General features: G+C 38.2%; 1 pseudogene; it reads right to left on the bottom strand.

Moving 5' to 3' along the window:
* Positions 1–15,473, bottom strand: part of LOC122225355 — a 59,478-nt pseudogene that overhangs the window by 13,687 nt on the left and 30,318 nt on the right.

Below are 15,473 nucleotides of genomic sequence, written 5' to 3'. Positions count from 1 at the left end.
AAATTCCAAAGTTTCTTCATAAATTTCGGTAATATTCACTAAGGATTTTTGTGCTTTTGTCCAATTTGTACTTTTTTTGGAATTGCCAATTAATTCTTTTGCTTATTTTTTCTATCAAAGTATTCCTCTTCTTAATTGATTTGCAAAAATCTTTATGTATTACAAAAATCAAGAATATACAAAATTAAGACTACTGTCAGTCATGTATAGCTTAGCTTTTAAATCTATTTATAATAAAATCAAACATACTGAAAGTTAAAAAAAAAAATTCATGCCTAAACTTAGAATTATGTTTTGAGAAGTTCTCTACATGATATAATTAAACTAATATTCAATATTATTTTTAAAAATCATTTTACACTTTTAATTTGCATTTAAGACTTCAACCACTTTGGGATTTATTTTGGTATTACAGATTTTTTCCCACTGAATGCATTATGACAGAGTTGAGGTTGCTATTCATAGAGTTGTTTGCTGCTTATTGTCATTTTTTAATCACTGATGAATTGAAACATAAAGGAGGTTGGAACTTTAGGAATGCAAAACAACAGGGTGGAAAACATTCCAATTTTTCTTTAAAATATATGAAATGCTTATACTAATTTTTGTGAAGATCTCAATTTATGCAAAGGCTTTGTCCACAAGAATTTTTCTCAAAGAACTGCTAAAACATGTGTCACATAACTAAAATAACATATATACCTATCTTAATCTTTGAGGAAGAAACAGACTTAAATTTTTATTATTGATGGGTAACCCTCAATTTTCACTCGTAAGAATTTTCCAGATTCTGTGTTGTCAATATAATATGTAAGGAAACTTTAGAGGCTGGAAATCACTTCTCATTGCATAAGCAGTTTTGGTGTAACCAGTGAACTAATGAGGAAAGAGACATGAGCTACAGTCTATATTAGGTTGTCAAATTTATAATCCAGGAATTCCAGTAGAATATTTTAACTAACCTAATCCATCATGTTTTTTTCCAATTTAGGAAGTCTTTCAAAGGAGATAAAATTGGATGAATTGTTTAAATAGGCCATGAGGCTATACAGAGATTTCACATCTTACCTGGTAGGTTTACACTAAGCTCTCTCTGTACCTTCAGTTATTGGCATATCGATAAGAGCAGGTAAATGAGAAAGAGTTCAAGTTGAAGACTTTCCGGTCAAGGAAAAAAAATTGACTACTTTCTTCCCTGTCACACCTTTTCAGTTGTGAGTTGTTTTTAATTATGGGGTGTGTCTCGTTAATAGACACAAACTCAAAGAAATCTTCCTTCTTATTGCAGATTACGTGTTCACTGAACCCTTCCAATTTCCAACCTTTCCAAAATTCTCCTCTTAATTTTCGTTTTACAGAAACTGTCTTGACTGAAAACCCAATTAAAACTCCTTTTAAAATGTACAGCAGTCCCCTTCACACCCACAGGGTGGTTAGAGAATTAATGAAGCACTAAATTGGCAAACTAAGTTTCATCCATCTGGCAGGCTTCTTTAGTGAGACAGAATTTGCCATCTCAGTGCTGCCCTTCCCCAGGATTTCACAGCCCCCAAGGGGGTTGCCCATAGAGGAGAGTGTGAGTTTGTTATCTGTGTCCTCTTCCCTCCCACGCACCCCAACCCCCCACGGCAGATACGGTTTATTTTCAAACAAGGGACAACCCTCTTTGTCATCTCAGAAATACACCAGGTTACTTAACTACTTCTACAAACTAAAGGTGTAACAATAGGCAAGAATTACACGACTTCTAACTCTCAGTGCTTAATCTTAGGAGACATGTTTTCAGAGAAACGAATATGATGGAGATCTAAACCTAGAGCATAAATCCAGGCTCATTAACAGACTTCATATGTATCTATACTTCCTGACAGTTATTCACTCATTTCCAACGACATATTCATTTAACAGTATTTGTTTGAGTTCTGCTCTGGGCTATGTACTACTCTAGGTGCTGAGGATGCAGCAGTTTTTAAAGCAGACAAACATGCCTGCTTACATTGTAGAAATAGACCGTCAACAAATAGGACCAATAGATAAGCTGTATAGTGCTTTAATGGCAGAAGTGCTAAGGAGGAAAGTAAAGCAAGGAAAGGTGCGGGAAGGAAAGCAATGAGGGCATATTAAACTAAATCCTTATATAAAGTGGCCAGGAGAGTCTCACTGAGAAGGTAACATTTGAATAACCAGCCAAATATGGCAAGATCACTGCTGAGCAGAGAGGAGGTGCAAGGGGACATTCGAGGTAGGGAGAAGAGCTGGGGCAAAGCTTCTACCAGGCACACTGGAAGAACAGCCAAAGACCGTGACTGGAACAGAAGAGCCACATGTAGAGCAGGGCACTACCCTAGGGTCCAAAAGGTAAGAGGTGTCCAGATCATGATGGGCTGGTTGCAAGCACTTTGCCTCTGATTGAGAAATGAAACCATCGATGTGTTTTCCTAGGATATGTTCAGATGATTGATTCATTGATTGATGGACTACCTGAGTCAAGGAAGCAGTCTTTATTGCCTCTTCCGTCACCCTTAGACCCAAAAAAGGGAGGAAGGACAGGTGTTGTTGCCTGGGGCAGAGTGAGTTCCGGCTCCATCCACTGCAGGCTTGGCTTAGAGCGCTTGGTTATAACCACAGCCGTCCACCAAGAGAAAGAACATTCCGCCTGTTTCATCTCATTCAATGTAGGACTGGGCACTGTGGGGTTTGAGAGCATGGAAGGAGTCAAGGATGATCCAAAATGTGAGACCTGGGCCAAGGGGGAGGATTCAATTGCCACCAACTGAGATGGGAAAATTGCAAGAGAGCAGGTTTGGCAGGAGAATGTGAGAAGCCCAGTTTCGGGCACATTAGTCTGAGGACATGCATTTGTGAGCAACCTAGTCAGGTTGAAGAGGATGTTCTTTGTCGATGGAATGGAGAAAAAGGAACTTCTCGGTTTTTTTTTTTATTTTTGATAGAATATTTCAGATAAGTAAAAAGATGTTTTATACCTCCAAAGAATACTCCACAGTAACGTTTCTATAGCCACGGAAAAATCCAGAACACAGAAACTGGGTCTAAATGAGACAAGTATTTCAACATCTTCTGTATTGCAGGTTTAAATAATGTTAGTTTATTGGCAGTCTCACATACCCTGTAATAAGGGAAGTCAGAAAAAAATGAATACACTGAACTAATTTTGTTCTGCACCACTGTGAACTCTAGTTCAGACTACTACCTTTAGATTTCTCTGGAGGCAGTGTAGCTTAATGGTCTGCTTCACCACTTATTAGCCTTGTGACCTTATCTCGCTGTTCCTCAACTTCTTCCTCTGTTAAGATGAGGATCATAATAAAGGCCAAATTTGGGAGTTAAAAGATAGAGTTAATAAAACACAAGAAACAGTAAAGAAGGTGTGAGAAGGACTAGGTAGTCAAATTATTATAAGCAGCCCAGAGATCAAAGACAGGTAGAGATAGGAAAGGCAACAAAAATCTAATTCCCCTGAAATCTTACCCTGAGGACTCTGTTTCTTTTCCTTTCCTTCTCTCGACTTTGTCTCAGACTCTGTGCGGAAATCTTTCCGCGCTTTTTACTGAAAGGGCAAAATTAGCAGTCACCGCATGACATACCCAAAAGTCAAAATTTTGGCACTTGCCATTTTCCATGGAGAGGGAAACTTTCTGGAGTAGCCATGGCAGCTTGAGAGAGTGGGGGGTACCAGTCAGCAAGTGGAGCTTGTGGGGTTTTGCCACTATCTGGTGGAACCTGGACTCAGTGAGAACGAACATGAAGTGAATCTCACCACCTAGGGGTCTGCTCAGCTACTTGAAGCTATTTGGGGTTGTATCGTGCTTAATACATTTTCCTTAAATAGTCTTTTTCTTGAATGTAAATGTATTATTTAGATAAAACACAACTTCCATCTGTCCCATTTACCTATGGTAAAGTCATTTTTAGAAGATCTATACTGAAATGGCTTTTCATTACTTTAAAGCCATAGTCTCTCATCAAGCAAAGGGAAAACCATGTGGCAAGGAGCATAGTTTTGAATTCCAAAGGATCTGAACACATTTCAGACAGGAGTATTCAGAAGTCTGAATGGTGTTTACTTTTTGAAAATAAAGTTTTCTCAACTTTTATTTAATACTCACATAAATTAAATGATCATGTGAATTGGCCAAATTTGGACAATTGGAGGGGTGAGTGGGTGGAAGAAGGGTAAGAGACAAGGGCATCCAGGATCAGGGTTCCTCAAGACCACCACTGGGGCTAAGGGGGTGTATTCAGTGTAGAAAAAGCAGTATAATCAAAATTAGACTCAAAATTTTTGGCAAAGATAGAAGCAAATGGTCAAAGCTGGGGAAGTGAGGCAGAGCAGGGACAAAGCTTAACTGTGCAAAGGAAAAATAAGTCAAGTCCAGAAAGGGATAACTATAAAGGATAAAGATAAAGAATAGGTCCAAATGCAGAAGTCAAGAGATTTAGTAACCAACCCATTGAAAATGTTACTGTCTCGGGATCCCAGGCCAGACATCTCTAACTACAGTGAATTGGTATTAGAATAGCAAAATTTGGTATATCAGTCTCTTCAAAGAGCATGTTTATATTATTCAATTAATGGGACCAGTGATTCTAGGATTCAAGAGTACGGCTGAGCAATATACTACGTGCCACTGTTGCAGAACAAAATCATTCAATCTTTTCTTATTCAGCCAAATGTGTGCAGGCTTCAAAAATTCAGAGAAAGTTTTCATGCAGGTATTCAGCATGGCTGCTAAAACTTAATGAATCCTACAAATCAGCCGCCTCCTTCCCCATCAGACAAGGATAACTCCCCCGTAAGTTTAATTACAGTCAAGAGCCCGGATTGCTAGGCTGGTGTGTGGGAATGTGCTCCCCTCCTTCCAACATGAGAGCTCCTGTGTCAGCACTGACTTGATCTGGCAGCATATAGTAATAGAAAATTCTGCAATTACAATGAAATAGACAAAGTTGATAAATGAGGTTTTGGACTAAAGCATTTAGAAACCCACAGAAATCAATTATGGTAAATATTTCCAGAATACCCACCTGACATTCCTTTGAGAGCTTTTACTGTAGTGATTTATTTGTAGAGAGAGAAGCCAAGAAAACACTTTTTTCCACCGGGGAAATGCACCAGTTCTGTAATAATGAATATTCACGTAGATACTGATAACCTCGCTCTTTTACATATGCTTAGAGGTTTATTTTATCTCCTGGCACTTGCATCATGGTGCACTCTTTATGATCTGGAGTGAATCCTCAAAAATATCTCATATGTCTTTTTGTGATTTTGGGGGAGATCATACTTTTCCTTCTGTATTGTGCAACGGTCAGTTTCAGAGTTTTCCAGAATTCTAAAAGTAAAGTAGATTTAATAAGTGCCATTAGCGAAATGGATGGTTCTCTGTTGTCATCTCATTTTGGCTGCTGCCAGTTTCACTAACTGATGTGTGTTGTATATGCAAATATTTTATATACATAATAGTCCGGTGTCACCAAGTGCCCACAAGTTTGTGAATTCTGTCATAAGGGGAGCTCTTCAAGTTTCAGTAAAACTAGTAGAATGAACATGATGTCAATGCAGACCTTTGGGTCTTGGTTTGAAGAAACTTTAAATGAGCAGTAATCACATTTGTTTGCAAAGGGCCTTAATCCATCACAATTATTTTTTGTTTATCAACCCTAAATTATGAATCCTTTTACTTACGTAGTATGAGTCACATTAAATTTTTTGCTAATCAGATCAAACCACTATCTCATATTTAGCTTTTTGTCAAATAAAGCTTCTAAATGTTGTGTTTTCTAATCCACTCTGCTATTGTGTTGCTATTAAGCCATATCTTCTGCACCCTGAGTCTGCTCACTGGTTTCCTGGACCCAAGTGTAAGATCTTACACTTATCTTTGACTTTCATCTTATTTTCAGCCTATAGCTCCAGCCTATTAAAATCTTTTGGAATTCAGATTCTGTCACCCAACATATTCATTATCTTTTAAATCTAGGCAAGTTGAAGGAGGTGTGTTTAATTTGTAGCCTGGCCAGGGTTGCACAGCTGCTCTTCGAAAAATAGAGCATGATTAAACACCATGTGGAGGAGAGGTAATTACTTTCTTTTGTCCCTGGAGAAGATAGTTTCCAAGTCTTGCAAAACTAAGATATTGAGGAAGCTCAAGGAATTAATCTTCTAAATATTTACTTTCATTCCATATTCATTTCAAACTCCATTCCATACAGAAACTAAACTCCGGTTTATTTTGTTAAGAGAATTCCAATTTTCCTCCTAGACGTACTCAAGGTCAGCATCGAAATTAAATTTCCACCATCTTGAATTTATAGCTATTCCTTCCTGAAAGTTTCATTCCAATCATATTTTGCAAGATGTTCCAAGATTAGTTTAAATAATTAACACTGAAAAGCTCAAGTAATAATAGAAATATATATGTAAAGTTTTAAAATAATTTAATTGAAAATATTTTGGTAAATAGGGTAAGCTTTCCCAGTTTGGAATTAGAAAGCTGTGTGTATTAGTTTATAATAATGAGAATACTTAACTCAGATTATAAAAAGATTTCATGTAATTTATTAATACCTGTTGAACACGCATGTCATAATTTCATTTTTTGGAACTAGAATTTATATTATAGTTGAAGCTACTTCTAGATTAAGAGGTCATTACTTTTGTTGTATTGGTTCCTAATTTACTAGGCCTCACTCCGAGTTCCCAATTTATTTTCTAATGAACTCTTAAAATTTTATCAACTGTATCGCAGAAGAAAGGGCATATGATAACAAGATACATTAATCTGAGAAAATACTTTGTAAATATCAGGTTTTTTCTCTAAAGGCCTGATATATTCAGAGTAAATCTAACATAAATACTTAGATAAAATATATTTAGAAGCATTTAAGAATAGTTGGGCTTTTAATAGTGGAATGGCATTGCATTTGTAAAATAAAATAAAAATAAATGCGACACTGCTGTACAAAACCTGATATTTAGCTTCGATGCGTGACCAAGGATGATGTATATGGACTCAGCACCCAATTCCCTATTTATTGTCCAACCAGGGTTACACTTCATTTTGCATTGTTTTCTCAATAGCTGCTGATATCTTTCACAGTTCCTGGTGAATCCAGAGACCTCAGTGAGTTTCAGGGATGCTTCAGAACCTTGGAGAATGGGATGCAGTGATAGTGTGGCAGTATTCCAGTAATACCAACACACACAGACATGGAAATGTCCCCATAAATGAGGTCCCTGGGATAGTTTGTGCTTTTAAATTATGCCGTTCCCGAGGAGCTTGGTATGAGAGGAGGGATAATGAAGGGGGAATTATTCTCCACATAGAAGTTTGATATACAGTTGAACATTAGGGGCAATACTGTATATCAGAACACAGCACAGCATCCACATGGTGACAAAACTTCAAGAATTTTGTTCTTTTACATTTGCCAAATATCCACATAACTTTTTTTTTTTAACTCATTCACTCATTTGTGCTCTTTGACAAAACCAGCTGTACTACTGATAGTTGACCCATTTATTTGACACATCGGAATAACTTTTTTCTTTCCTATGGCAGATTTAAGGTTCATTAATAGAACCCTCTGTTAATGAAGCTTGACCACAAAGTCCCATTCTTCACTGTTCTGAGTTTCTGAAGCAAGTGATTGCCAAACTATTGGATATTTTTCATAAGTTTTTTTGTATTGGTTTATGCTTTTAACCTATATGTTATAGGTTAAAACATATGAATATGACTAACAAGATGACAAATTGTTTAAATCCTAGTGGCCAATAACATGATTTTTTTTTTGGTTGTTCCTGCATACTACCTTGAACAGTACTGGGAACAGAAAATTTTGCCATTTTTCTTTGTCATGAATATTCATTATGATTTTATATTATTTGTGTCTTTTGACAATGGATATAAAGTATATTATTATATGCTTGGAAATGTATCTTCTATGCTATAACCCAGAATCTTCTATCATTAACCTCAGATCTCTCTTTATTCTTACATGTTCTGAGTAGCCACTGTTTGTCAGACAGGCATTATTCTAGCTGCAGAGAAGACAAGAGTGAGCCACACTGATAAGTTCCTTCCCTGCTGAAACTCATATTTTGATGTAAATACATAAGTAAATAAAATGTTTCCAGCTTGTGATTCATTTTACAAAGAATATAAACATGATGTTGGTGATTTTAGAAAAGGGATGAAGGAGAGCCCACTTCCGATGGTGGAGTCAGAAACAGCCTCTTTGAATATGTTGATTTTTAAATGGAGTCTTGAAAGATAAAGGAAAATGAGCTGATCACTTGAAGAACATTCGAAGGCACAGGAAACAGGAAGAACAAAGGCTCTGAGTAAGGAAAATGCTTGGGGAGTTCTAGGAACTATTTAAGGTCAGTGTGATTAAAGCAATGGTGGGGGAGGGGCATGGTACAAGATGAGGTTAGAAAATGGAAAGACAAACTGAGCTAATAAGAGAGTTCTGCAGTGATGCCGGACACAGGATCAACATAAAAATCAACTCTGTTCCAATAAATCAATGAAAACAAAGGACAGAAACATGATCAACAGCAACCAAAATATTTTAATACCTGAGAATAAATCAAAGGCATTGAAAATTAGTAAAACAATCATGAAGGGCCTGAAAGAATGCCTAAATCAATGCAAAATATATCTAAGTTCATCCATGGATGAGAATCAGTATTATAATTTGTTAATTACCCCTCCCCTTTCTATTAAAAATACAATCTGCCTCTAGTAAATATACTAGGGGTAATATATTCTTCCTTTCAGAAATAGCAGGTTGGATCTTCTGGAAAATACATGTTGTTCTTGTACCTCACTTACAGCAAACTTGCTCTGGAGGACAGCCCAGTTTCAACGGAGGTTTTATATTACAGAATTTGAGCAAATTCCGGATGCACCTAAAATTCAACTTTGAGTGTGTAAGTCCATGCAAGGTACATGATCATTTTAATCTCCTTCCATAAGATGTATCAGGAAGGAGTAAATGAAAGTGACGCAAAATACCAAGGGTCTTTTAGAAGATGCATGTCAACTGAGCATAAAATCCCAAGCAGATGTGACTAAAACTGAACAGAAGTTCTGGCAGCGATAAACTTTCCATGTTGGCCTGGGATTTGTACCTTCATCAACAACTTCTGTTCACATTTTATCAGCAACATCAGTGACATGAACTAACCGGTAAAAGATGCAATGATGTGAGGCAGAAAGTATATGAGATCAACAGATGGGAAACCTGGATTTTTGTTCTGTCTCTGCTTTGGCTACCCTGAGAACTTGTATAATTCATTTAGCGTGGAGCTCCTTCCATTGATGGTCCTTGGAAACTGGATTAGAGATTGTCTAAGACCTTGAAGCCTACTGAGTAAAGTTGACTGCTTGCAGCAGGAAGGAAGCCAGGTCATGGTTTCAGGCCTGGTCTGAAATGTGTGGAGACTTGGGGGAGCAGATAGGGGAAGGACGGAGTTGAATAACTGTCCTCACCAACATCAGGTAAGGTGAACTCAAGAATGAACAGACTGTCTTCATTCTATGACTGCTCCATTTTCCCTTAAACAGAGTCAATCCACAACAAACATCTGCTGGTCTGAAAATATTTTCTTAATGTTCATTTTTATTTCATTTAAGCCATCCGGCATATTGAAATGAGCCAGTCAAGTAAGTGTGCACGCTATGGAAGGCAGAGTGAGTAGAAGAACCCCCTTGGGCGCAATCTAAAACAATCACCCACAGCCATCAGTTGTTGACAGTAGCAGTCAGAATATGTTGGCATGCAGTAATTAGAGATGGAGAGGCACAATTTCAACGAACATGTTCTATTATTAGTGTATTTCAGCAGCAGAGCAGCTAAGAGAACAAAGGCAATCGCTTATCTGCTTATAGTGAATTACTTGAGACAGCAGAACCTGTTTATACTCTGCACCAGGCCGGTGTTCACACCACATGTGCTGCACAAAACTGCTGTCACCAAGGTGACAGCCACCCCCACAGTGAATGAGTAGAGGGATAAACAGTGGAATGAAGACAACAAGAAAGCTTAAAAACAGCACTCATGCACAGCCTTGACCATGACTCCTGAACCCTCTCTAACCCAAACCGCACCCCCTCTCTGCCTAACATTATACAGAAAAGAGAAAAGACATGTAAAGGAAAACATGATTTAAAAAAATAATCATAGGAAAGAAATTTTTTAAAATACCATTTCCAGCAACTACTGTATTTAAGATTTAAACATGAATTATCCCATCTCACCCTCATAGAAGAATGAACAGATAGTCAGAGAGATTTTAAGTGTTTGTTTAGTGTTACGAGGATGATACAACATGTTTGATGTAAAGCCTAGTGTACATTCTGCTCGCTGTACCATTCAGCTATGAAAGGCAGATAAGGAGAGCAATGTCATAAGGAAGAAAGTGCTGCTTCGTTTCTAGTCAGTACTATCTCATAGACCTAAACATTTAGAGGAAAATGAACTCCAGGGCCCAGGGATAGACATCTTTCCATTTATGGGCATTGCCACATACTGTCGAAAACAAAAAAAAACATCAAATAGGAAACATTTTTTTCTTCATTGCAAATAGAGCACCTAGGATAAACATTTAATTTGAAAGTAACTTCCTTGTATAGAATGGAGAGGAAAATTGGGAAAAAAATGATTTAATTCTTAAAGGTATCTTTAGAAAATTTACAGATGTGGAACATTTCTTTCTCCAAGATAGAGTCCCATGCATGAGATATTATTTGGCATAAAGTTGGTTACTGTGTGCCATGATTTCTCTATATATGTTACTCGGATTGTATTTAAATTTCTTTTGGCTGATTAAAATTCTGAATTTTTGTTTTATTTTAGTTGCCGTTAACATCTATAAAATTTTGATACCAAAAAAAACAAAAGGTTACTTATTAATTCAATGAGTCTCTGAGCAACATTTTCGCCTATAACAGTATCAGGCAAGGCTCCAGTCACAACTTACGCCTGTCATTTTCTGTAATTAAAAGTACACAGTCATATTTATGCATTCTGCCTCCTAGCAGCTGCAGTTAGATTAACTGTGAACAAAGAAAACATTTTGACACAGTTAATTATATGGTAGTTCTCCTTTTCTAGCAAATACCAGCTACCTCCTCAAATGAATAAAAGCACTTTTTTGTTATTTTTTTATATAATAACATAAATAACCATGGAAAACTTCAGTTTATACTTATAAGGAGTTTGGTTTTTTTTTCACTTTTTTTTTATTTGAGAGAGAGAGAGAGAGAGAGAGAACATATGCACAGGCAGGGGAGGGGCAGAGAGAAGAAGAGACCGAATCCCAAGCAGACTCTGCACTGTCAGCACAGAAGCCTGATGTGGGACTCAAACTCATGAACCATGAGATCATGACCTGAGCCGAGACCAAGAGTCAGAGACTTAACCGACTGCACCACCCAGGCACCCCTATGTATAAGGAGTTTTAATCTTTATTTCCAACATTTCAGTCTAACAAACATTAACCTATCTTGTAACTTTTAATGAACATACATGATTATCAGATTAAACAGATCTGACTCAAATGTTCTTTTGTGGGGCAAGATTTCAAGCATTTTTTTCAAGCATTAAAAAAAAATCTTCACATGAGGAGAAAGACGTGAACGGGATTTGTCTTTACCTTTGCAATGCATTAGACATCACAAAGGAATAGCTACATCCCTTGTCCTGTACACGAGGGCCATGCTGCTTCTCAGGAATTCTCATCAGGCAATACATGTCCTTACTGGAAGTGTTTTCTTAATAGTGGGAACTAAAATTGCCCAGTAAGAAATGGGCTGTTCCTGGGCAGAGAAAGGAGGTTTGCAGCTGAGTCATCTGCTTATAATGGTGTGGTAAACATGGAGATCAGTGGGAGAAGGAGGGCATAGTTACAGTTTATTACATGAAACCCAAACCGACCTGTCAGTAAGGATGAGAGGGCTTGTTTCTGTTCACTGCCTTCACTCCTTTGTAGGAAAAGAGTGCTGGGGGTAAAGTCGTGAGACTGCAACCTAACCTAACAAGAGGTCCTAACCTGCAACCTACAACCTAACCTGCAAGAGGTCCATCTCAGATGGCAGCACTGGAAGGAGACAGGGAAATGTCACTCAACATGAGTCACAGTTGCCTTGATTTCTAAATTCATTGTAATCTGTGTGCTTCTCTCTTCCTTCCTCTTCCCCTTCAACCTCCCTCTCCTACATACCTTTACTGTTAAGAATTTCAAAAATAATACAGTTGGGTAGGTCAGTGTTGACTCAAGGGAAATGTATTGAGGAAAAATACGCAGAATGGTAGGGGATGGTTGTGCTTGTAACTACACGCATAGAGAGGGTTTTGGCCTTTAGAGATCCTTTAAAAAAATTTTTTTAACGTTTATTTATTTTTGAGACGGAGAGAGACAGAGCATGAATGGGGGAGGGTCAGAGAGAGGGAGACACAGAATCTGAAACAGGCTCCAGGCTCTGAGCTGTCAGCACAGAGCCCGACGCAGGGCTCGAACTCACGGACCGCGAGATCATGACCTGAGCCGAAGTCGGCCGCCCAACCGACTGAGCCACCCAGGCGCCCTAGAGATCCTTTTATATAAAGCTCAATTAAAATAGACATCAATGTAACTGAAATTTACTTAGCATATATGAGAAAGGGCTTTGGAGTCCATCCTACTTGCTTGGTGATTTCCTATCACTGAGGATTGTTTTTCTTGTTTGCAAAATGGGGGTCACTTTATGTGTGCCATGCTGTTTGAGTATTCAGTAAGACAATGTATTCAAGGTGCTTGTTATAGCACATAGCAAGCCCTCTTTAAATGGTCCTTCTTATTACTCAGTAATAAATGCGCACTTTAAAATAGAAGAGAAACATAATGCAAATACGATTTAATTACAGCAAATGACAGGCATAAGTGGCGACTGGAGCCTTGCCTGATATCGTTACCCCTACAGTTAAATGAATGTTTGAAATTCCCTTAGATGAGTGAAACTACTTAAACATTTTTTAGCTTTCTGTTGTGTGTTTGTGTGTGTGTGGTAAAACAGACTTCTGTGTCTAATGGATACTGTAACCTGCATATGGATGGGAGTATTAAGATGAGTGTCTGGAAAATAAGTTATTACATGTGAGAAAACACACATTGATAAGGATGCCAGAAATCAGACCATGCTGAAAGCAAACGATTTCTTCAATGATCAAACTCCTTCAGAAGTAGATAACAGATATTTATTCCTAACACATATTTCTGGATGACTGATGAAAATCTACTGCACAGAGAAACTATTAAGGTTCTGTGTGGATTCATTGCTATGCTAAATGAAGGTAACTAAACCTGTTTATGTAAGCTGTTTTTCCAATTCGTGTATATCAAGGCTGAAACACATTTCCTCTGTGTCTCGGATGATTTGAGCAGTACAACTTCGCAAGGGCAGAAGACACCCCATTCCCTCTGGGTTTCCACACTTCTGAAAATCCCATCCTCTATGCCTCCATCCTTGGTATTCATTCCTCTGAAAATTGTGGCGTCGGTAGCTACCAACCACGGACAGTTCCTTTCTCTAAAAATGGCACTCAAATAATTTGGGAAGAACTGATTTAGTGATGGTAGCCGGTCAAGTGGAAGGAGCCCTGTAACACACTTTCCCTGTTGCCAGATCCATTACTGGGGCTACATGCTGGGCTCAGCCTCCATCAGGTGCTGCATTGGGCAAGAGCCAAGAGCCAAGAGCCAAGACCATGAGTTGCTTCCTCAAAGCATATCCACAAGGCTTCCTCTTCCCCTATAGAGAGGAGACATGGAAATGTGCCTTGCGTCATATTTAGTATGCAGAGCACCCATAGTAATTTGAAAATGACATATTTCCCCTGAGGTTATTTAGGAAAGTTTCAGTATGTGTAGACCTGTTGAAATATGAGTGTTTGAATGGGATGGATAAGGTACATTTGACAGGAGGTTTTTTTGTTTTTTTGTTTTCGTTGAATCTTTATAGGATATGCGTTATGGAGACTGGACTCAAACCACTTTAAGAAAAAAAGGGATTTATTTTCTTTCATATTGGGGAAATCCAGTCAGACATGACGGGGTCCAGGTACTTAAATTATGTGATCAAAAAAAGTTTTTTTCTTTAATAACTTTACTCTCCTCTCTGTTAGTTTCATTATTTATCATGTTTTCTCCAGGTGGTAGAATACTGTCCCCAAAGAGCTAAAACTTTTGTATGATTTCATTTCCTAATCTTAGGAGTCTCAGTTTTTCTGTGCTTCTATAGTCTGTGAAGTAGCATAACTGATTATCGTTCTTTGGTTCATATGCCTACCTCTGGACCAATGTTTCTGTCCAAGAGAATCGGATACCCTGACTCCCTAGTCTGACATGTAACCATATAATGGGGACAGGGGTCTGGCTGCTCCCCACCAGAATCTCTTGGGACTAGAGAAGGAACAATTTCTATAAGAAAGAATGTAAGGGACACATTAGTGGCAGATTTCAAACATTTATTGGGACATGTCATTTGTAAATTAAATTTGGGACTTGAGCATTTTTTTATATGTTCAAAAGCTGTTTCAAGACATCTTTTGCCTTTACTTCCAGGGTGACTGTGAAGCCACACCTTTAGTCTTGTACCCTGGGGACTACGGCACTTCTATGAAATGATCTTTGTCAAGTTTTTGAATCTAAAATTTAGAAGGTCTCAGTTTCTCCAAGTCCCTCAGGGTACTCTAGGCAAGCAACCAAGGTGGCCGGTAGTTTCCCGGTCTCCATTTTGTATTGCAAGGCTAAGATAATGAGGAAGAAAGAAAAAAGAAATCAAGAACTCTTCTCTGAGAGCTCATATGCTAAGAGATCCAGTTCTGAAGTTGTCATAGTGAGCAAAAGAATGCCAAGCCTTGCAGCTCAGTGGGCCAAGTTCTGTTCCCGCCACATGTCTGTAGCCTCCACGGATATCAATGGGAGTTGTGTGTGTGTGTGAACTGAGCACAGAAGCTGGCTGTGTATAAATAGCTCTGCAATGGTGAAAATCTCTTCTTGTGTGTCTGGTACAACAAAGGTAGTCTTTTGCAGTTAGTGCCTGCTTCCCCCTCTAATAAAGTAACCAGGCAGTTTCAAGAAATTCCATACCAGAGTATTTGATGGCAATTCTTTCATTTAAAAGATTTTGATCAGAAAGCAGGGAACAGGATTTGTCTTAAATTCCTCTCCCTTTCCGTTAGCATATTCAAGCCGGATTTAATGATTCTTTGCAAAACTGGCCTCCACTATTCCTTTGGCTGAGCTGTCAATCTGCTAATTGACTGACACGCAGCTAACTGGGGGGAAGGGTGGAAGTCGCTATGTTCATTAGGAGATTAAAAAGTTATCTAAAGCAAAGTGCTTACTTTCACACTGGCTTCCAAGAAATACAGAGTCAGAGCTACATCGCATAGAGGGTCTT

Source organism: Panthera leo, chromosome B4, assembly GCF_018350215.1.
Source record: "Panthera leo isolate Ple1 chromosome B4, P.leo_Ple1_pat1.1, whole genome shotgun sequence".
NCBI lineage: Eukaryota > Metazoa > Chordata > Mammalia > Carnivora > Felidae > Panthera > Panthera leo.
Note: the sequence above shows the minus strand (reverse complement) of the source record. Positions and strands in the feature narration are given on the sequence as shown.